Below are 24119 nucleotides of genomic sequence, written 5' to 3'. Positions count from 1 at the left end.
TTGAGTAGCAGATAGTTGAGGGTTGCTCAAATCCATGTTGCGTACACATGTTCACAACCATGGGGGTCACATTTGACCCTTATGTAGTTGCTAGCAGTGAGGTGTACTGGGTGTCATGTATTCCCAGTCAGAAATGCTTTGTCATATGATATTGTTGGCATGCATCATGTATGTTGCTGCGGACACAGTGACTAATGTTCCAAATCATGTCTTTTCACACATAGGTACACTGGGATAGGAAGGTTGCGACAACCTCCTGTCTACCATCCATTGCCAGACCTTCAGACCAAGGAGGAATACCACGTCATCTAGCTCAACCATGTGAACAGGCAAACAATAGTGGATTTATGCCATCAGTTGGAGCCAGATTGATGCCAGTTAACAGTAATCCATACTGCATACTACCCATTGTTCAAGTCGTGTCAGTACTAGACTTCCTGGCCACAGGGTCCTTCCAACATACAGTGGCCGTATCTGGTGGTATGTCCCAACCCCTTGTTCAGTCTAGGATTGAGAGATGTCCTATCAGCAATGAAGAAACACATTGGCAGCTATATCAGGTTCCCCCAACGTGAGGATTTAGCCATTGTGAAGACTGACTTCTATGGTTTTGCCCACATCCCACATGTGGTGGGGGTCATTGATGGCACACATGTTGGCTTGGTGCCTCCACAGCCCACTGAACAAGTCTATTGTGACAGAAAAAACTTCCATTCCATCAATGTGCAAATTGTCTGTTTGGTGGATCTCTACATCTCAAACGTATGTGCCCGTGGATCAGCTAATGATTCCTTTATAATTTGGAACAGCACCATACCGCAGCTGATGTCACAACTGCAACTGAAAGGGAGTGGCTGGTTGGTAAGTCACATCCATCCTGATTGCGTGTGAGCAATGTCAGGTGCTGCAATCATGAAGTGAGTGACTCATTGTTACACTTCCCATTCCTTAACAGGAGACTCAGCATATCCAAACTGTCCTTGGTTATTGATGCCGCTGGGGCATCCAATTACATCAGGGGAAGTCCGCTTCAATGAGGCCCATGGAAGAACATGGCTGGCAGTGGAGCAGGCTTTTTGGCTCCTGAGGGCCAGATTTTGCTGTCTGGACAGGACTAGTGGAGCATTCCATTACTCACCTGGGAAAGTGTGTCATGGCATGCTGCATGCTCCACAACATCGCCCTGCGGAGGAATATCCCATACATACAAGAGGAGGGGGGCCTGCAAGATCATGAAATGCCAACTGAAGATGACAGTGGTGAAGAGGAAGTAGATGACTTGTAAGAAGATCTCATCCACAGCGACAGTGTAAGTATGTCATGTGATGTCATGACTGTGACTGTACAATAAATTGGAGTTGTGAGAAGTGTGGAGGTTAGTGTTTTGAAACAGTTAGAAAGCTTACACACTGTAAAAATCAGCCATAGGCTGATTGATAAGTTAGCTTTTGACACCCCCCACCTTGATGATGTTGCTATGTTTGTGTCAGAATTATTGCAATGTACTTTGTTTTCCAGGTGTGTGCTATGTGACTTGTGTCCTTTGTATTGTTTGAAGCCTATACTCCTTGCTTTCTGTAAATATACCTTCACCCAGTGGCCTCACCCTGTTGGCCCACGGCATCCCTCCCAAGCATCCTACCTACACACGCCTGTGCCCTTGACACAGAGTACCCTCTCCAACTTGGTCCTGGACCCTCAATGTCAGAAGTATTGAGCTGCAATTCAGGATCTAGGACTGGGGGGCACAAGATGGTGGAAACTCTGACACAGTTAGGGGGGGTGAATGCTTACTTGTGATGTTGAAAGAACAGGGCTGGGAAGTAATGTTGTGGGCACATGAGACTCACTGTTGCCATTTGACCAGGTTGCCCAGATGGGCCAGAACCGTTCTCTACGTCCACAAGTACAGGAGTGTTGTTGTCACTGAGAGCTTCATCCAGGTGTGTAGTGGTAGTTCCGTGGCCTCTCTGTGCCCAACAGCAAATCCACCTGTTGATGAAAAACGTACATTGTTACTGGTTAAATTGTGACATCTATCTCCAAAGGTTTTGTGTTACAGTAAGCAGAGACCTTAGGCAAAGTTAAGTTGTTGGGAATCCAACTGTGCCAAGTAACCATGGTATTGGGTGATTTGACGTGACGTGTGCAGCATGCCAAACTGATTTGACTCAAGCAGCTGATGAGATGTGCAGATCAGTGGCACTTTGGAAGATGGCCTGAAAATAAGATCTTACCACCAGTGCAACCAACAAAGTGGAGAGATAAGATATGGCTTTGACCATTTGGAGGCTAGTTGAGTGGGAAGCAGGCAAACCCAGGAGTTTGTTGTATATGTGTCTGGAGTCATCATTTGCACAGTGCTGTGCCAATGTGTCTCCTGCCAATACCAATCTGGTGATACATCTTGAGGCCTTAGGAATACTTGTCGTACACACTCAGTAAGGTGTCATTCCTGTCCACAATACTTTCATCTTGGGTTAGCAAATCAAGATGGAGCTCGGTAGACAGACACACCTTTGAGTTGAGCATGATCTGTATCTTGGTCATTCCCAGGTGAGTAAACTTCAATTGAGAGTTAAGAAACAGGGGTATTAGGACAAGTAGCCACTGGGCTGGTGTATGGAGTTACTGAAATAGGGCCTATTGTGCTTTACAGTCAGATCACTCTCTCTACTACACACACTAGACAAATGCTATCCTTCTAGGTGAGTACACTTCCATTGAGAGTTCGCAAACAAGGGTATTTGGACAAGTTACCACTGGGCTGGTTTTTAGAATTACTGAAATGGGGCCTATTTTGCTATGCAGTCAGATCACTCTCTCTACTACACACACTATACAAATAGTATCCTCCCAGGTCAGTACACTTTGATTGAGAGTTCACAAGGAAAGGTATTTGGATAAGTAACCACTGGGCTGGTGTCTGAATTCATCAAATGTGCACTTGTCTGTTACTTTACTGAACATGGACTGTGGTAGCTGACCGCCACGAGGAGACTGTCACGGCGAATGTGTGTTTGTGATAGGCTTGGTGGTTGGCTGAGGCACTCCCGGCACTGGAGGTCGGACCACCTAAATCAAAGCCGCCACACCTCTGGTGGTCTGTCTTTTTTGCTTGGAGCACAATGGTCCTGTCTATATGAATCATAATTCTGCAGTCTGGGAACCACCGGCACGTATTCGTTTTGACACCGTCAACATGGCGGTTTGACCGCAAACTTGTAATTAGGCCCTAAGTCATTTTAATCTAAAATCCATCTCAATGGTCAGGTAAGATTATATATTACTATTTTGGAAATAACACTTTTAGAAAGTTGTCATTTTACTGCCTAAAATGAAAAGGCTTTTCTGCTATTGTCTAGCTTTCACCCAATCCCTGATAGCTCCTCTGGGGTGAGATGTGTATTGCTCCCAGACATCGGACAAAGGGCTCTGGGTGTAGGGCGGGGGACTCCTCCCATGTCAGAATGGCCAGGAGGCTGTGCCCAATCCCTTCTTGGCACCAAATCCTGTGGAAGCAGAGTAACTGACCAAAACAGATTTAGGGGTGGAAAAAGGCTTGTCTTCCAACCACAGGCTGGTACTAGGCATAAAAGTAGACTGCACCAACCTCTCCTTGGAACACTTCTGGAACTGTGACGATCAGAAGAAAAGACTGCCCTGCTGTCAGAAACTGAAGGAAAACTTGACCTGATCACCTTGCACACAGGACCTCATAAGTGAGACCAAGGGTCACCTGCCTGGCTCCTCTTTGAACTAGAAGAGCACAGCAAGCTTCCAGAGGACCTTTTCCTGCAACTGCCTAACTGACCAGTGCCAACTGGATCTGTCCAAGACCCTGCTTGCTGTTGGCATTTGTTGGAGTAACTCCTAAACCCCAAGTGATGCCCCCCTGGTCTTAGACTCTTGGCTGGTGTTAGAGTGTACTCCTCCCGACCCCAGACAGCAAGAGCAGTGACTTAGAAACTTTTTACCAACTTTCTTCCTGAACATTCAATGAGGACCAGAGTTGCTGTCAAAGCCACAACCATTGATGTTGAATTGCTAGTCAGCCTTAGCTTGTGTGGTTTGCCCCACTGTAGGAAATCTGACTTCCAGGAAAGTTTCTAAGTCCGAACATAGAAGGCTTTATCAAGACCACTGCTGAGCCGAAGTTGATCGATGTCGAGGCCTTCCTGGGCATGACTTCCCAACTTCACCTACAGAGAACTTTCCCACCTTTATTGATGACCACACCGGGACCTTGCGCTTTAGCAACCTGCCATCATCAAGTCCTGCTTTGGATCCAGCTTATCCTGCTGATGACTCGTCGACTACCACTTTTTCTCCATATGCTCCTAAGTCTGTAGATAAACTTTCCAAAGGAACTAACCTTGCTCTTGGGTAACCATCACAGTCAACCTTAACTTTTGACTTTGACCCAGTCAAGCAATACAAAATAACTGTGGATAGCGATTTGTGTTTTTTGCCACTATTTTTAATTCAAACTTAAAAATCAAATCTTAATTTCCTCCTCCTGGATTTTAGCCATTTTGGTGTCATTTTATTTATTATAATATTCTATATTTTTCTAAATTGGTTTGGGATTTTTCTTTTGTTGTGTTTTCACTTTATCACTGTTTGAGTGCTGCATAAATATGCTACACATTGCATCTAACGTAAACCTGCCTGCTTGTGCCAAGCTACCAGTGGGATAAGCACAGGTCTATTTAGTGATTTTTGTGGTTCACCTGGCAATGATAGTGATACTTTTTTGAAGTGGGTTCTCATCCCCTTAAACTAATACTTCAATTTCTTACAATAGCAATAAATTTAACCTCTTCTGCTGTTAGAAGTGATGCAGAGGTTAGAGCTAAACTGTGATATTCAGGAAGAGGAGACTATGGACACCATGGAAAGATTCAAAAGAGGTACGGTGCCAGGAACAGACAGCATACCAAATGAGGTCTATCTAGATCTAAGGGATATGATTATGCCAACCTCAAGTAGCCTATTTAACTCCATATATAAGGAAGAAAACTCATTGCTGCCAAACTGGGAAAAGGCCACTATAAATATGATTCTAAAGTTTGAGAAAAACCCAAAGAAGTGTGAGCTTTTATGGACACATGTCCCCGCTGAAATGTTATTACAATTTTTATCATGTATCCTAGCAAGAAGATTTCATGAAATGGTATGGGGTTTGTTGCACAAGGATCAGAGAGTCTTTACCCCAGGGAGATATTTGCATTAACTGACACATCGGTTATTAGCTACCATAGATTTTTTAACAGCATATAATACTCCTCTAACCTTTATAGCTCTTAATGCAACAAAAGTCTCTGACAGAGTCAACTGGAAATATCTAAAGGCAGGGCCGAAGTGGTTACCAGATGTTTTGGTCTAAATAATCAATGTAGATCTATATTTCTCTTATTATGGGTGGGACAGAAACATTGCTTTTATGGAAATGACTTAATGATATGCACATCTGAAATGGAAAAGTCCCTTCCAGCTACAGAACAAATAATTCAGACATTTGAGGGCATTCACCAAGCAGCACAAAAACATCTCAAAGTGAAAATTATGGTATGGAACATGAGTTTGGAAGGGAACCCAATAAATAAAGAGCTCTGATGCCTGGAAATTAGGGTAGTATATGGCGTAAGCACGTTTGTGGAGTCAATCTTTAAACAAAATTGGGAAAAATGGATAAAGTGTCGGAAAGGTGGCAGAATCTCCCACTAAAATTATATGGTGGGTTTCAGATGAATAAAATGACAATCTTGTGGAATTTAAACTTCCTATTTAACAGTAGTTCCTGAGTTTTCACAAATACCTAATTAGAAAACTACAGTGGAGAGTCATTACTTTCATATGGGGATCAAAAGGAGTTGGGATATCCTGGAAATGACTGCATGGGAGAAGAGAAAAACTGGCTTAAGTAACACCAGATTTTCAAATTTACTGTTGGGTATTTCAACTGAAAAGGTACAGAATATTAGCAATAAAATCTAAACAGATGGAGATGGGGTGTTTGATGTAAACCATGTTGAAGGATATGAAACAAGGTAATCCACACATTTTATACAAATTTGGAGCATCAAAATAAAAAATCTTTAAGAAAATAAGACTAAAAGTCTTGCAAGAAGCAGCTAAGCTTTGCTCTGATGTTAAATTGGTATGTGACATACCTTACTTTAGTGAGCTTTCCCCCACTTGGAACTTGCTGGGTACAATAGAATGCATGAGAGAAACTTTCTTATCCATTAATAAAGGCAGGAATTAATAAATGGAGCCAGTTGGTTCAAGAGGGCAAGTTGCTACAGTGGGAAGACCTAGAAAAGGCAACAAATGGCAACCCGTTGATCTAAAAATAATACTAGCTGAACAAGTGGCTTCAAACAATTGATAGCATAGGAATGGAGGCTAGCAGAATTGAACAAGAGTTACCAGATATTGCCACAAGGAAGAAGGAAATAGTTTTATGCTACAGGATGGTCCTCGAAGCAGCAGATATAGAACTCAAGCTGGTTTGTGACATACGGGAAAAAGACTTGCCAGCGAGGGATCATGAAAATATATGGCAAGTATCTATGTACACTCTTTAAACCATGGTTAAATCTGTTGCTCTTAGGAAGGACTATTTATTTACTTTACATACGGTCTATTAGACTTCATTGAAGATGGCAAAAATTGGAAAATAAATAGAAGATTAAGGCCCTCATTATGACATTGGCGGTAAGTACCGCTTACCTCCATGCTGACTGCCGCCAACATATCGCCGCCACAGAGGATTACCGCCACCCATATTATGACACACACATAGCAATCCGTCACTTTACAGCCACAAACACAAGTCCGCCAGCCCAAAGTTCAGTGATAAACTGGCGGCAGCAAAACCCACACCGTTACGCCAACAGAACTACGCTCACAGCATTATGACCCACGAATCACTGCGGCAGACATTCAATGGCGTTAAACCATTGGCGGTACATACCGCCGTGCTCAAAATACACACAACCTAACAAAACAACACCACATTGGACAATTTAAATAACACACACCTGACACACATACTCACACCACACCTGCACACCCACACAACTATAAAACACCCACCCACATTACCCACAACCCTTTATGAATACAAACAATTGCCAAAAGAGAGATAGCAAGACCACAGACAAGACCACAGCCACACACCACCATCACCTATACACCATCCACGCACCGTACATCACACACCCCAACACATCACCCCACACACCCTCACCCACACCACTCACACTACACCCATGACACCACAACGACACTCCAGATTCTCTGAGGAGGAGCTAAGGGTCATGGTGGAGGAAATCATCTGGGTGCAGCCACAGCTATTCGGATCACAGGTGCAGCAGACATCCATTGCTAGGAAGATGGAGCTATGGCAGAGAATCGTGGACAGGGTCGACGCCGTGGGACAACACCCCAGAACAAGGGATGACATCAGGAAGAGGTGAAATGACCTACGGGGGAAGGTGCGTTCCACAGTAGCAAGACAACCAAATAGCTGTACGGAGGACTGGTGGTGGACCCCCACCACCTCCCCCATGACTAAGAACATGGGAGGAGCAAGTCTTGGCAATCATGTATCCTGAGGGCCTGGCAGGAGTAGGAGGAGGACTGGACTCTGGTAAGTCAAATCTCTATAACTATCGCCCCCCCCCTACCTGCATGCCATCACAAACTCCCTTGCCCTCAATCCCATCACTCCACCACCTCACACACACCCCACCATCACAACCCACTCCTCGCAATACCAAGCCCTGCACGTAACACCAATGCACAGACCCCCATCACAGACCTGCATGGACACCATTCACTAAAGCATGCAAACTAGAGAGAATCACCTAGCCCACAAAATAACTACTCACACAAGGCAAAGCTGCCAGGGCAATAACAACCATAGAGGGCAACACACCCATGCACAAGATGACACACACACAGAAACAATAACACTGAATTTAAATCCACACAGGTCCCCCACCCAACGTCACCGGAAAGGAGGTGCCTGCATCTTCCAGTCCACCCCCAGAAGAGGCCCACAGTGATGACAGCAGCTCTGGACACCTGGATCTGGATGACCAACCTGGCCCATCAGGGATCTCCGAACAGTCGGTAACCCAGGCACATACCCATACCACCACAGAGCGTCCCCCCTCAGGAAACACCAGCACAGTACCCACCCAGCAGGCCCAGACCTCTGTCCCCAGGACACGTCAATCAGCATTGCGTCCACCACTACAGGGACCGCAGGCCACACCACAAACACAGGACGATCTACTTATTAGCACATACATAAAGACCATTTGAATAAATACAAGTATGGAGTCTGTCAAATGATTGAACTATGTATTTGTTTAACAAGCTTTAAACACTGCAATGCAACTGTACAGTAATCTATACAAGAGACCTGTAGTTGGCTGTGGTCAACACACCAAGAGTGATAGTGGGGCACAAATATCTGAAAATAGAGATGCCAAAGGGTACAGTAAGTGGCCATAGTAGTGGGAAAATCAGCCTGCCAGTGACAACGTCAAACACAAAACTGTAAAGTAAATTGAATTTACAGTGTCTGCCCTGTGTGTCATTGGAAGTATTGTCGAATTACTGCACTTCTGTTGTCCTCATCCTAATTGTCTGCCTCCTCATCTCCACTGTCCACAGAGTCTACTGCTGCCACACACCCATCTCCAGCCTCATCCTCCTGCAGAAATGGCACCTGGTGATGTAAGGCAAGGTTGTGCAACATACAGCATGCCACGATGATCTGGCACACCTTCTTAGGTGAGTAGTACAGGAATCCACCTGTTAAATGGAAACAACGAAACCTGGCCTTCAGGAGGCCGAATGCCCTTTCTATTCTTCTTGTTCACCCATGTGCCTCATTGTAACGTTCCTCTGCCCTTGTCCTGGGATTCCTTACAGGGGTCAGTAGCCATGAGAGATTGGGGTAACCAGAGTCACCTGCAAATATTGAGGGACAACTGTTAGACACACACTAACCCATAGGGCCCACACCATACACCAACACCTACTGGGTGGGAACCAGGGTTCACCTATTAGCCACAACCGGTGCCTCTGGAGTTGAGCCATCACATATGGGATGCTGCTATTCCTTAGGATAAAGGCATCATGCACAGACCCAGGATACTTTGCATTGACTTGGGAGATGTACTGGTCCGCTAGGCACGCTATCTGCACGTTCATGGAGTGAAAGCTCTTTCGATTTCTGAACACCTTTTCATTTCTCTGGGGGGGACAAATGCAATATGTGTACCATCTATTGCCCCAATAATGTTGGGGATATGTCACATTGCATAGAAATCAGCTTTCACTGGTGAAATCCTCCACCTGGGGGAAAACAATGTAGCTGCGCATGTGTTTAATCAGGGCAGACAACACTCTGGTCAGCACTATTAAGAACATTGGCTGAGACATTCCTGCTGCCAAGCCCACTGTCACTTGGAAGGAGCTGGTTGCCAGGAAATGGAGCACTGATAGGACTTGCACAAGAAGGGGGATCCCGGTGGGCTGACGGATATCAGATATCAGATCAGGTTCCAATTGGGCACACAGCTCTGTGATTGTGGCCCTGTCCAGTCTATAGGTGAGGATAATGTGCCTGCCCTCCATTGTTGCCAAGTACACCAGGGGCCTGTACACTGGGGATGTCTCCATCTCCTAGTCATCCGCAGCGGTTGCAATCTAGGGGGCAAATGGTGAGCAGCTGGTCAGTATTCCATATTTCCAAACACTACACTGCATTGCATGTTGTGAATGTAACAGTATATTGTTGGATAGGCCCAAATGGTAGCTATGTGTACTGTGATGCAGTTAGGTGCCATGGCCTGCCCCCCTGAAATGGAGTCTGCCTGTCCTGTAGGGAGGGACATGTGGAAATTAGGTAATCCCGCTGACGTTGTTCGCTTTTGCGGGAGGCGGTCAAGAACCGCTGTGCAACTCCTCATTGGATACCATTGGGCCCTATGGGTTATAGTGGCCAATGGTGATGTACACCGGTGGTGACGGTACGCACCACCGCAGACGTGACCGCCATTTTCTATTTGTTTACTCACTTGCTACCTGACCTTCAACAGGAGAGGACCTACACTGCAAGTGCTGCTGTGACCTGTGTCTGGAACTGACCATGGCTCGTGTCACTGGGGAAAGGGCCCCTGCCTTCACCACTGCAGAGTTGGAGAGACTGGTGGATGGGGGCCTACCCCAGTACTGAATGCTGTATGGGCCTCCAGACCAACAGTTGAGTACACTGTGGGCACGAAGCATGGGGCATGAATGCATGGAGTGCTGTGTGTGAGGGCCTCATGTCGGGGGGTTTATGGAAGGGCCCTGGGCAGCGTGCTGCATGCATGGTAGGCAATGTCTATGTGTAAGGGGATGTGAGGGCTATGGTGGGCAATGAGTGTAACAGGCAGGATGGTCTGACTGATACCTTTTCATATGTGTATTTCTCTGCAGGTCAGTGCCCATCAAAAAAAGGGTACATGACATGCCATTGCCAAGGACGTGCGGACCCTGGGGGTCTACGGCAGGTGGAGCACCCACTGTCGCAAACGGTGGTAGGACCTGAGATGCTGGGCATGGAAGACGGTGGAGGCCCAGCTGGGGATGGCCTCCCAATGAGGAAGGGGTGCTCGTCGAACCCTGACCCCTCTGATGGCCCGCATACAGGCGGTGGCTTATCCGGAGCTGGATGGGCAATTGGGGGTATCACAGCAGCCACAAGGCGGTGAGTACAGTGCTCCAATATACTACTTGCGCGTGGTGGGGTGGCACCCAGGTGGGGGATGTGGGCCTGTGGGTGCCATGTTGGACAGGGTCTGATGTAAACCTCCACCAACCAAGCTAGTAGGCATCCACTACTGAGCAGGTCTCTGTGGGTCTCAGGTATGCTGTAATTGGCGTTAGGTATCCCAGTCCATGGGCTGGTGACTAACATTGTGACTGTTAGTGCATTGCCTTGTGCGTAGGGCTGTTCCCTGTGTGTGTGTGTGTTGTGTATGCCAACGGTGGTGTTGTTGAAGCCATTGACCAAGGTTGTCTCTCCCCCCTTTTTTGTTTTGTCACCCTGTCCCTATGTGCATTGGGATCCTCTGCAGGAGGAGCAGAAGCACCGGTGACGGGGAGAGCTGCATCCCCCAGGGCCCAGGAGGCCAAATCCACCGACGGTGAGGGCTCCAGTGGGATGGAGGGTGAGGGGAACACCATGGCAGAGACTGGAGGGGACAGTTCTGACAGTGATGACACCTCTGATGGAAGCTCCCTGGTGGTGGCGGACACCTCTGCACCCACCCCAACTACAGGTACAGCTGCCACCCCCGTACCAGCACCACCCTCCCAGCAGCCCCTCAGCCTGTTTCCTGTGCCTGCTCACCCAGGAGGGTGGGCATCTCCTTCGCCCCAGGCACCTCAGGCCCTGCCCCTGTGAGCCCTGCTGCCGTGAGTGAGGAGGCTATTGACCTTCTGCGATCCATCTCTGTTGAGGAGTCAACCATTGTGAATGCCATCCAGGGGCTGGCAGCCTATTTGAAACAAACAAATGCATTCCTGGAGGGCATTCACTCTGGCATGGCTGCCCAACAGAGATCAATCAAGGCTCTGGCCTCCTCCCTGATGGCAGCCATTGTCCCTGTTACTAGCCTCCCCCCTCCAACATCCTCTGCCCAATCCTATTCCCCTCAACCCCAACCTATTCCAAGCACACAGGCAGACCAGCATGCACCCAGGACAACACACAGGAGTGGTTCAGGCAAACACAAGCACCACACTTCATCCCACAGGCACTCACACAAACACCATCCAGATGCAGACATATCAACGTGCACTGCCTCCACTGAGTCCCCCTCCTCGTTGTCCACCTCCCTCCCAGTAGCGTCTACACTCACACCTGCATGCACTACATCCTCATCCGCTACCACCATCATGCCTATCACTACATGCCCCCCACTGGCAGTCACCACCCCCACATCCATGCACTTGTCCCCTGTGTCCTCTCCCACTGTGTCTGTGCCCCCTCCTCCCAAAGTACACAAACGCAAGCACTCAGACACCCAACAGCCATCCACCTCACAACAGCATCCAGCCCATGCACCTTCACCCAAACACAGCAGACAGACACCTCCTACAACCACTTCCTCTTCCTCCACTCCCAAACTTTCACCCTCTTCCTGCCCCAATATCCCTAAGATGCTTTTCCTCTTCACCTTTGACCTCTTCCCTACCACTCCCCCCGTCCTTCTCGTCGGGCCAGGGTGGTCAGAGTGCAGGTGAGCACCTCATCCACCCAGTCCACGGCCACCGTAGTGTCAACAACTACTGCCGGTGGGAGAGGATCCCAGGCACCAGGCAGCAACACTGACAGGGTGCCTGCACCAGGTGCATCAAGGAAGGGTAAGGAGGCACCACCAGCTGCGACAGGGAAGGGCAAGGAGGCACCACCAACTGCGACAGAAAAATGCAAGGAGGCAACACCAGCTGCAGGAGGGAAGGGAAATGGGCAATCCCTGGCTGTTGACAGGAAGGGCAAGGGGCCTGCACCAGCAGGCAGGAAGGGCATGAGGCCTGGTGCGGGGACTCATTCTGAGCCCCCACCACCACCCATGGTGGTTCAGACGTCTGAGGCTGCAGGGGAAGTGCTGGAGCCTCCCCCCACCATCACTGCCACCAGCACCACCACCAGCAACAGCAGCCCCAGTGGGCAGCCGTCCGCGGCTGCAGGGAATGGGCTGGAAGCTCCCCCCACCACTGCGAGCACCACCACCTCCACTGCCAGCAGCAGCAGCCCCAGTGGGCAGCTGTCTGAGGCTGCAGGGGATGTGCTGGAGCCTCCCCCCACCACTGACAGCACCAACACCAGCCTTGCCACTGCCACCACTGAGCAGCCTTGACTGCCAGCGGACAGTGTGTATTCCTGTCTCCATGGGCTGTTGTGCGTCCTGGCCCCTGCAAATCCTGTGGGTCTGACACCCAGGTGAGAGATTGTGACCTTGCACTCCCCAAGATCTGCATCACAGGGCACAATGCCCCCTCCAGAACCAGTGGAAGAAGCCATCCACTCTCTCCATCCTTCCCAGGATGAAGCACACCAGGCACAAGGCCCCCTCCAGAACCAGTGGAGAAGACACCCACTTGAGAGACTGTGGCCATGCACTCCCCAGGACCAAGCAGTGGGCCAACCACCCACTAGAGAGACTGTGCCCTTGCACTCCCCAGGACCAAGCAGTGGGCAAACTACCCACTTCAGAGATTGTGGCCTTACACTCCCCAGGACCAAGCAGTGGGCAACCACCCACTAGAGAGACTGTGGCCTTGCACCCCCCAGGACCAAGCAGTGGGCAAACCACCCACTTGAGAGACTGTCGTCTTGCACTCCCCAGGACATCACACAGGGAATGTAGCCCCCTCCAGGACCAGTGGTGTTGTACCATCTTCCGGCTAAGGTGCCTTCCCCCCATTTCCCATCCCCCTGAGGTGCCTGTGTATTTTCGCCCTGATGCCCCTGCAGTGTTCTCTCCATGTTGTTGCAGGAGTGAGGTGGGGCCTTGGCCTATGTGATGTGGCCCTGTGGCCCACAGACATTGAGGACTGGGCAGTGACATTACATTTGTAAATATGTATAAACGTTTGTATTTTGGTGCACTTATTCATATTATTTTACTGTATTACACTCACTTTCTTCCAATCATTTTGTCCTTGCATTATTCTTGAGGGGTACGGCGTGGATATGTAATGTTTGTGCATCTGATTGTGTTTATGGTGTTGGGGGTGGGGGTGTTGCGTGTGTGTGTCACTCTCCCTCCCCCCCCCTTTGTGTGCTAGGAGGCAGTACTCCCCGTGGTCGTCTTCGCCGGAGTTGGTGTTCATAATGCAGGAAAAGGTAGACGAGCATCGGAAATATGTGCAGCTCAGGCTCCATTGCGTCTTGGTTGTTCCCTGAGTCTCCAGAGGTGAGTCCTTTGACTTCTGTGTTCTTTTTCCGCCGTGCTTTTGATGTCGTTGGTACCGCCCCAGAAAAGATGGTGGAGAGGCCAGTCATAATAGTGTGGGCGGTACATTGTCTTCCGCCTGGCTGTTGGCGGTTACCACCATGGTGCTTGTTCATACCGCCGTTGCGGTCGGTGTGTTAAAGTGGCTGTCTGTCTGAGCGGTTTCCGCCATGGTCATAATTCCATTTTTGTTACTGACGGCCTGTTGGCCGTACTACCGCCACTTTATCACCGTCCGCCATGATTGTAATGAGGGCCTAAGTGATGCAAATGTGTAAATGAGAAATTATACATAAATTATACATATTTGTGAATTGCTCCAAAATACAACCGTTTTTGCAAAGTGTGAGTAAGACACTCACAGACATCATGCATCAAACAATAGAGGAAAACTTTCCTCAGGCATACCAAATATAACAAAAGAAGGAAGACACAACCATGAATTTATCAAGAAACCAACGTAAATTGTCGTTTTACCTGGTGCTGCTAGAATGGAGAGATATGTGTAGCAACTGGATTAAGTCAACACCTTCAAGTACACAGGGTGGCTTGCCACCATCAAACCGCACAGCACCACACCAAAATCTTACCACAACACGTCAGAAGCAACACACTAACTCCACCACCTGCTCCTCAACACATGCTTGATATGCAAACACTCCACTGACCTCATCACTACCCTCACACCCAACATCCTCTTCCTCACCAAAACGTGGTTCAAACCCACGTGCGCCCCAGACATTGCCAAACAAATCCCTGATGGATATAAACTTTTTCACAAAGACTGCACCAGCAAGTCAGGAGCATGAACAGCCATGCTCCACAAATAAACTATACAGTGCACCAAATCCACTGATAACACTACCACCCCCGTGGAGCATCTCAACTTTAAGCCTGCAGAGACAACAAGACTACCATGAGGGACACCCTGGCATACTGACCCCCAGGCCAGTGTGCCACCTTTTGCAACACCACTGCAGACGTCATCATACCCCTAGCCTTAGAATCCAAGGACCACATCTTCCTTTGCGACCTTAACTTCCATATTGATGACCCCACCGACAACATTGCACACCTCCTCGACAGTATGAACTGCCTTGGATTTACCCAGATCGTCCACAACTCTATGCACACCACAGGATACAGGCTGGACCCCATAATCACCTCCAGCAGCCATGTCGCATATAGCCACATGACCGAACTCACAGGGACTGACCACTCTGCTGTCCACTTCAACATCTCCAGCACCCACACCAATACCCCCAAGACATCCATTGCCCCCCACCGAGTATGGAGCAAAGTTTGAGAGACCAACTGGACTGATGCCCTCAACACCCCCAGACCCGCCACCGCCTTGATCTTGAACAAGAAGTAAAGAACATCTACGCTTGTATCACCAATAGTGCTGATAGCATTGTCTCCATAAATAGCAGCATCCAGAAAAAACCCTCCAAAAAGGCCAGCTGGTATGCGCCTGAACTCAGAACAGCTAACCGAGACAGCAAACAGCTGGAGGGGAAGTGGCATGCCAGCAAAGACACCTACAACAGGGCAGCTTTCAAGATCTCCCTCAAACTCTACCACTGCCAGCTGAGAGCAACAAAGAAGGCAGTACGAAGCCACATGCATCAAAACCAGCAGCAACAAAACGAAGGAACTCATTAAAATTGTTAAGAAATTCTCCAAACAGGCGGCTAATGAAAACAACTTCACACCCTTACAGGAGCTGTGGGTCAACCTTGCTGATTTCTTTCACAACAAGATTGCAACCATATACAGGAACTTCTACCCCCACCTACACGGTGGCACTTCAAGGACAAAATCGGCAACACCAACCACAGACTAACCACCTAGAACCTTCTCTCCTCCAAGGGCACCACTCCACCATGAAATCCTTCAACTCGGGAGCCACCACAGACCCCTGCCTACACCACAACCTCAATTTCGGAAAACAAAGCATTGGCCAGGAACACACCACTCTACTCAACACTTCCATCACCACTGCAACCTTCCCCAGCACTTGGAAACATGCCAAAGTTAAACCACTACTTTAAAAATCCACTGCAGAAAAGGTGTACTCAATAACTAATGGCCAAGCTCCCTGCTCCCTTTCCCAGCTAAGGTACTGGAAAAAATCATCAACAAGCAATTCATGACATCCGCACCCTCCTTGACCTAAGAGAAACAGCAGCCCTGATCTTCCTCGACCTCTCTGCAGCCTCGATACTGTATCCCACCACATGCCGATCAAAAGACTCCACCACATGTACATCCAAGGGGATGCACTCAGATAGATCACCTTCTTCCCCACCTGAATAACCCAGAGGGTTCACCTACCTCCTCTCACCTCCGAATCAAAAGACATCACCTGAGGGGTCCCCCAAGGATCATCCCTCAGCCCCATGCTTTTTAACGCATATATGACTCTGCTGGCCAACATTGTCAGATCCCGCGGCCTCAACATAATCTCCTACGCAGATGACACCCAACTTATCCTCTCGCTCGCTGACAACCCTATCACCACCAAAACCATTGTACACAGATGCATGACAAGCATCACCAACTGGGTGAAAGAAAACTGCCTACAGCTAAACACAAACAAGACTCAAGTTCTGATCTTCCACATGAGCAGCAACACATGGAATGACTCCTTGTGGCCCTCAGAACTAGGACCCGCACCCACTCCCTCCCAACATACCGGAAACCTCGGGATGATCATTAACAATAGGTTCACCATGGAATCACCAATTCACACCGTCTCCTTCATCTGCTTCTTCACTATGCACATGCTATATAAGATATTCAAGTGGTTACCCCCGCACATGGGATACACCGTGACACAGGCCATCATCACCAGTCAACTAGACTACGGAAACACCATCTACATAGGGATCACCTTGCAACTCATAGAAAGACTTCAGACCAAACAGAAGGCTGCATCCATACTCATCCTTGACTTTTCCTGATGATCCCACATCACACCACATCTCAGGTAACTCCACTGACTCCCCATGCAGAAGAGGTGCATATTCAAGCTGATAACTCATGCACACAGAGTTCTACAAAACCAAGGACCCACCTACATTAACCACTGCCTGAATTTCCACTAACCCTCAAGAAAACTACGCTCTGCCTCCCTATTGCATGCCCACACTCTACACATCCACTGAAGCAGAAGTGGAGGACATGCCTTCTCCCACATAGCAGCAAAAACCTGGAACAGTCTCCCCATGCATTTCCAGACCATCACCTCTCATCCAGAATTCCATACAACCCTCAAGATCTGGCTATTTGAATGAATCGCTGAGATGCAAGCAACTTGATACCCTCGAGGGTGGTTAAGCAGGCTTTAAAAATCCTGGTTGACTGATTGATTAATTGCTAGAAGGCAACGGGGACTTGAAAAAAAATCAGGCACCAAGCATAACACATTATATGCACTTACAATATGAAACCTAACATATCAATATTCTCATAAAAAACACTTTCTGCCACAAAATATTAGATTTATTTTACTTTAATATTATCAGCTACACCGGTTATTAGAAATTCAAATAACTAAACAATATAAAAAAAAGCAACCAACAGCTTAATAGTGACTCAATTCCTCTCCTATCTGTCTGCATTTTATCTTTATATTGGCATTTGGACAAAATACTAAGTTTTTAATATTATGATACAGAAATATTGTCAAACATGTTGTCACTACAAACATAACATGATACGGAATATTGCTTTCAATACCATTGTTTTTGGGAAGAAATATCATTTTCAAAAATATTGTTCTTAATCTTGTTTTCATAAATATAGTTCTGAACAATATTTGTTTTCAAATAATGTAATATGTTCTGATTAAAACATTAATAAAATATTAATTTGAGATGTTAATCCTGTTGGTATAATTGTTGTTTATTTTTAAATATATAGTTTGTGGTTTTAAGTGTGTTAGTGATTTATTTTTTTATTTACTTAGTAATTTAAAGTTTAGTAGTGGATTGTTGGGATTGTAGGGGAACAGGGTGTGAGGAATCTTTCAGCAGTTGTAAATATAAGAAAGCAGAGCGATATTGATAAAAACCCTTTTTACATTGATTTTTATGTTATTTGCTCAATTGTTGCATTATCTTTTTGTTCATTTTGTTATTTTTAATGTATATTTTAATTGCATTAATAGTAATATTATGTTATAGTTTAGTAGTGGGTTGTTGTGTTTGTGGAGGAATACAGTGGAAAGTTAATTACATTAAAATGTATTTAAAATAATATTTTTGATGTGAATTAAATGTCCAATTAAATGTTAATTATTTGAACTATATTATTTGTTGATACTTTTTGAAGTGCTTTATATGTATTTTGGTTTTAATATATTTATTATGTATAGTTTGGATTTCTTTTTTAAGGGGTGTAGGGTGGGGAGATGTTAAAGTTATTATATGGTAAAAAAAATATGTGATTAATTAATTGACAATTGATTATTTTTAATTTTACAACAGTATTTTTTGTAAATTATTGTGCTTCTTTTGATTTATTAATTATTTCATTTGTAAATTGCTTTGAGATTTTGTTGTGGAATGATTTTGCTATAAAATTTAATTTTTACTTTTTCAGTATTAAATTGAATAATTTTGTATTTATTTTTACATATTGTAAATTATTTGTACTTAAGCCAATGTAAGTGTATGTAATTTTATTGTTTTGTTTTTTACATTTTTAATTTATAATTTAAATTTGTTTTTTTCTTACTGATATAGAAATAATTTACCTGAAAGGAATGCAAATGTGTGATACAAGTTAATCTGCAAATGTAAATGGTAATCTGAAAATGTAAAGGATGCTTGAGAGCTAGTACTGGCTTTAATCGAATCACTCGAAGCTTTGTGATGACAAAGATTTATTATTTTTGAGTGGCAGTGCAAATAGTTAGCAACTGAGCTGTGAAGTTCTTGTTTTTAATTGTAATTGTATACATACAGCAGTTACTACCCCTAGAGGTATTGAAGGGACAGTAATGTAGTGAAACTGCATTATGTACAGTCTGCATATTACTAAAATCTATATTTTGGAAGCAACATTTTATCTTAAACCTTTTTGCACATTTTGTAGCAGTCTATCTTATACTGTGTAATGGACGTTTCAAATAATGACTTACATATTCACATTGTTTTCTGCCACAGGCTGTGACCTTGTAGCATTAAAACTACACAAGTCACTATATGCAGCCATCTGCAGTGCATTAACTAATAAAGTTACTAGAGTGCCATAGTGCATTTCCCACTGAGTAACAACTTTTTAAATATACTTTTTGTTTATTTTATATGTAGCTACTTTAAGGTGAAAGACCAAAAAATGTACAGAATATTTTGTTTTTCTAGCCAAACCTTTGACCCCACCCACACGCTCACTGACACCGCTCCCCACTGTATGGAGCATCACAGTTCCCATACTTTTATTGTTTAATGCACTTCGACCACTGGCTCAAGCCCCATTTCTGTTCTCCCAAATTGGTTGCAACCATGTGCAAATTATGTGTTACTCCTCATCCTAGGAAGTCCAAATCAAAATCAGTTTCAAATAGCACACAAACAAATTACTGCAACCAGCAGTAAAGGCAGTGGTCGAAGTGCTTAAAAAAAGTATGGGGACTGTGATGCTGCATGCAAGGGTGCCGGGGTCAATGAGTGTGGGAGCTGGTTCAAATGTGTGGCTAAAAACATGAAATATTCTCCTTCAGGTAACCACATATATAACAATTTACGGATGAAATAAAAAAATTAAAAAGTTACATTGATCAGTGGTATGTGCACTATTTTGTATTATGAAACCTCTATTAGTTAATGCACTGAGGTATGTGTGTAACCGGAAACCCAAAGAATTAAGGGGCATATTTATACTCCGTTTGCGACGAAATTGCGTTGTTTTTTTTTACGCAATTTCGACACAAAACTAACTCCATATTTATACTTTGGCGTTAGACGCGTCTAGCGCCAAAGTCCATGGAGTTAGCGTCATTTTTTAGCATGGGCACCTACTTTGCGTTAATTATATGCAAGGTAGGCGTTCCCGTCTAAAAAATCGACTCCGAGGCATGTGCGTGGGATTTATACTTCCGGGCAAAAATCACGCCCGGGAGTGGGCGGGTCAAAAAAAATGACGTACGGCCGCTTTTGCGCTGTTTTTTAGCGCCTGCAAAAGGCAGGCGTTAAGGGACCTGTGGGCTCTGAAGGAGCCCAGAGGTGCCCCCCCATGCCCCCAGGGACACCCCCTGTCACCCATGCCCACCCCAGGAGGACACCCAAGGCAGGAGGGACCCATCCCAGGGACATTAAGGTAAGTTCAGGTAAGTGTTTTTTTTTAATTTATTTTTTGGCATAGGGGGGCCTGATTTGTGCCCCCCTACATGCTACTATGACCAATGACCATGCCCAGGGGACACAAGTCCCCTGGGCATGGCCATTGGGCAAGGGGGCATGACTCCTGTCTTTGCTAAGACAGGAGTCATGTCAATGGGGGATGGGAGTGAAAAAAAAATGGTGCAAATCGGGTTGAGGCGATTTTTTTGCCTCAGCCTGACTTGCACCATTTGTGGACGCCCATACACCATTTTCCCCCTACGCCGGCGCTGCCTGGTGTACGTCGTTTTTTTTAACGCACACCAGACAGCGCTGGCGGCTAACGCCGGCTAACGTCATTCAATAAATACGGCGCCCGCATGGCGCTTCAGAATGGCGTTAGCCGGCGCTAATTTTTTTGATGCTAAACTGCGTTAGCACAGTTTGGCGTCAAAAAGTATAAATATGGGCCTAAATCTTGGTTGGTGCAATGAAGTATTGTGGCGTGTGTGTTGTTAATGCTACAAGGGCCAAGTCTGTGACAGAAAGCACTGAGAAAATGTAAGTGATTATGTTAAACTTGCATTACATGCAGTATAAGACAGACTGCTACCAAATGGGCAAAAAGATTTCAGATAAAACGCTGCTTCCAAAGTACATGGTTTAGTAATACCCAGATTGTAAGTAATGATTTTATTTTTATTTAACTGCCCTGACAAACACACACTACACAGTTCAGATGGCAACTCCCTTTTACTGCCAGTCAAAAAGAATGTGATTCTATCAATTAAACCAGTACCTGCTCCCAAGCCCCCTTTACATTTGCATTTCTTTAGGCAAGAAGGCCTATTTATTTTTTCAGCTACCTGCCCCCTCGTTCTCACAGCACAGGAGACTCCCTGAATGAAACTTAACCTGAAGCATTTGCACGATCGGAGTTTACCGTCCCAGAACATTTTTTTTAATAAATAGTAGAGGAATGATTTTTCATAAATTAAAAAAGTTGGGGCATGTCAGGCCCCTCTGATCCCGCCCACTTCGACAACTGAGTAAAGGTAACAAGTGCGTCCACAAAATGCAGCTATGCTTAGTTGCCAAATAACAATCAGGGACTTATTAGACTAGCTTAGGGTTTCAGTGGGATGGAAATATTTAGGGGTACTTGTGAGCTCAAAAGAATGGTGTTAGGGTTTCATACTCAGTGCCTGAAATGGTAAAAAAAAAAGTGAGGGTACCCTGTATCAGAGTACCTGCTTATTTCTGAGAAGTGCCGGTACTCTCCAATGAAAAGTATTACTTTTTTCTTGAGAAGTGCAGGTACTCTCCCTCTCAAAATAAAAAAAAAGTGCCGGTACTCACCACTGGAGAGTACCGGCCCATTTAAAGCACTGTACCCGATGTGATTTGCCAGCATTCTGTGATGAAATGCGTTTTTTCACAATTAAAGTCTAAACTGTGAAAATGGTCGAAATTACTTCATGGAACGGGGCAACGTAGGGGTGGGTGTCAGTCGTCGGGGAGAGGATGTCTTGGGACCGGGGTGAAACGGTACAGTTGTAAACATTTGAAATGAGTGGCTACACCCCCAGCTGAAGCTGTAAGTGTCTGTGCCAGGGAGAATAAGCGCATTGTAATATACAAGTTTTTATGCAATAGCCATTGAAATCAAGGGAACACCCTATTTCACCAGATGTTCTTGGCAAAAGCATTCGCAATATAAATAACTTTCCTCGAGCTTAGCACTTTGGCGCCCTGGCCCTGCTCTTCCGCTGCCCGGGTCCAGCCTTGCTTCTCTGAGAGCATCGGGCGACCCCCATCCTACAACATATCCCCGCCCGCGCCCAGAACCTCCACCCCTGGGGTAAGTGCACCAGCCCGGTGGTCCCCGCCGAGCTCGCCAAAGAGGGGCGTCTAAGGGGGAGCTTAGCTTGGAGCTGTGAGTAGGCAGTCATTTCACTAATTTGGCTTTATGAAGCCCGTGTTTAAACGAGGGGCAATCACCGAGATATAACACAAACACAACCCCTTGATTTCCAAGTGATGTGGACCCCCCCAAGTGAATACTGGTGGTACTGCTGCTACCCAAGCTCGGTGCGGGCTCCATCTCTGCCACGAAGGTTGCGTTTTCTGTTTATCTTTCTACTGCATATAATGAAATAGATCTTGGCTACAGAATCCCCCGTGCCGTTGTGATGAGCTTTCTCTAAAATGTACAACCCGTGTTGTGAGAAATAAGTAGACTACATATTTGCCTTCTACCATGGGGGTTCTCTGATATCCAAGTTTGGAGTCCGGTTCTCTTTGGTAAATGAAAAAACACTGTATGTCCTTTATCCCCGGCGCCTATGGGCGACCCTGGCCACGGTGTACTCCGCGTGAGCCCCTCTTGAACATGCAGCAGCCCCCAGGCTCCTGTCGGCCGCCCATGCGTCCAGCACGCACTCGTCACCGGCCCCATCCCCACATGTGCCGGCCGAATAAAGGTTCACAAGTTGTGGGAATAAAAATAACTCTTGCGTAAGGGCCCCAGGTCCCCTGATTGCGTCCCATCGCCTCTCAATAGTGAGAGACGTGCGGTAGCCGGTAGAGGCGTGTAGTGCTGCAGGGTCCGTGATCTGGCACACTGTGCGCACAAGGGGTGGGAACACGGGGCCGTCTGCCCCGTCATCTTCTGCGCATCACATGCGCAGGTACAAATGAGTGCAGGTGGGAAGGTCTCCGACCCCTGCTAGGACTAAGCAGGGAAGGGACATCACATGAGGAAATCAGCATCCTACGGAGTCCACACACCAGTTACAGGTGGAAAGTTCCTGACATACGATCATACCACTGCCACCTCAGAGGGGCCGTGGAGAGGTCTCACACCCGTAACCTAGTCTGGATAGACTCAGTCTGTTCATATAGACAAAATAAGGTACGGGGGGTGCGGGGTAGTACGAGAGGACCCCACCTCCTTGCACTGTGGCACGTGTGGATAACCCCCTGCCCCCAAACCCAGAGAGGGCCCACAACACGCTGCGCCCAACTAGTCTGGCTCTGTCACTGACACTTCAGGTACAGGGACAGCGCACTACTGATGCAGCCAGGACGCGGATGGGTGATGTGGGCTACTGTAGGGCAGGGCTAGTGGACCTCTGGTCTGCTGGGCGGCTCTAGGACCCCGCGGAGGAGTGCAGACCACCGCCTAGCACCTCCTCCTGCACAGAGCGAAGCACCGTGCTGCCATCACCTCTCCGTGTTGCGGATCTCGTGGGTAGAGCCGCTAACATTCACAGCATCATCCACAGCACCGCATCCTCTCTGTACTGAGCGCGTCACTGAGCAGAGGAGCGGTCCTGCCATCGACCACGGGACAGCGCCAGCTGTGAGGCGCGGCTGCATGGGCGTCCCAGGGCTTTTGGAATTAACTTTGGGAGACAGTTCTCTGTAGTTGACTCGTCTGTTTGCATAGCAGAAAGTTGCAGTCCCCGGCATCGGGCACCCCAAGTACTTGTAGACACCGGACACCCATCCCTGGTTTGGTGCGCACGTGGTGTAAGGTGCACCGCCCAACCCGCCACCTGTCTGTTCTGCAACCAAAAAGACAGTCTGAGGAGGCCGTTCTCCGGGTCTTGGAGGTGAGTTAAAATGAGGCTGTCCATCCACCTGCGAAGAGGGGGTCGCGTTGGGCATCCGCTGGTAATGAGGGACGACTTTGGAGGCGCCTCATTTACTTGACAAATTACATTTCCACACATAATCACCTCAGCTAATT

The 24119-nt window shown here is 46.9% G+C and overlaps 1 protein-coding gene across 1 annotated transcript in view; it reads left to right on the top strand.

Moving 5' to 3' along the window:
- The first annotated feature begins 22977 nt into the window (after positions 1 to 22977).
- RSPO2 (R-spondin 2) overlaps positions 22978 to 24119 on the top strand; it is a 372262-nt gene continuing 371120 nt past the window's right edge. The window contains exon 1 of the mRNA XM_069220620.1: positions 22978 to 23982. The gene's annotated coding sequence lies outside the window, so the exon portion shown is untranslated. The remainder of the gene's footprint in view (positions 23983 to 24119) is intronic.

This window comes from Pleurodeles waltl, chromosome 2_2 (genome assembly GCF_031143425.1).
Source record: "Pleurodeles waltl isolate 20211129_DDA chromosome 2_2, aPleWal1.hap1.20221129, whole genome shotgun sequence".
NCBI classification, from domain to species: Eukaryota; Metazoa; Chordata; class Amphibia; order Caudata; family Salamandridae; genus Pleurodeles; species Pleurodeles waltl.
The sequence above is the reverse complement of the archived record's forward strand: the minus strand, read 5'-3'. Positions and strand labels throughout refer to the sequence as shown.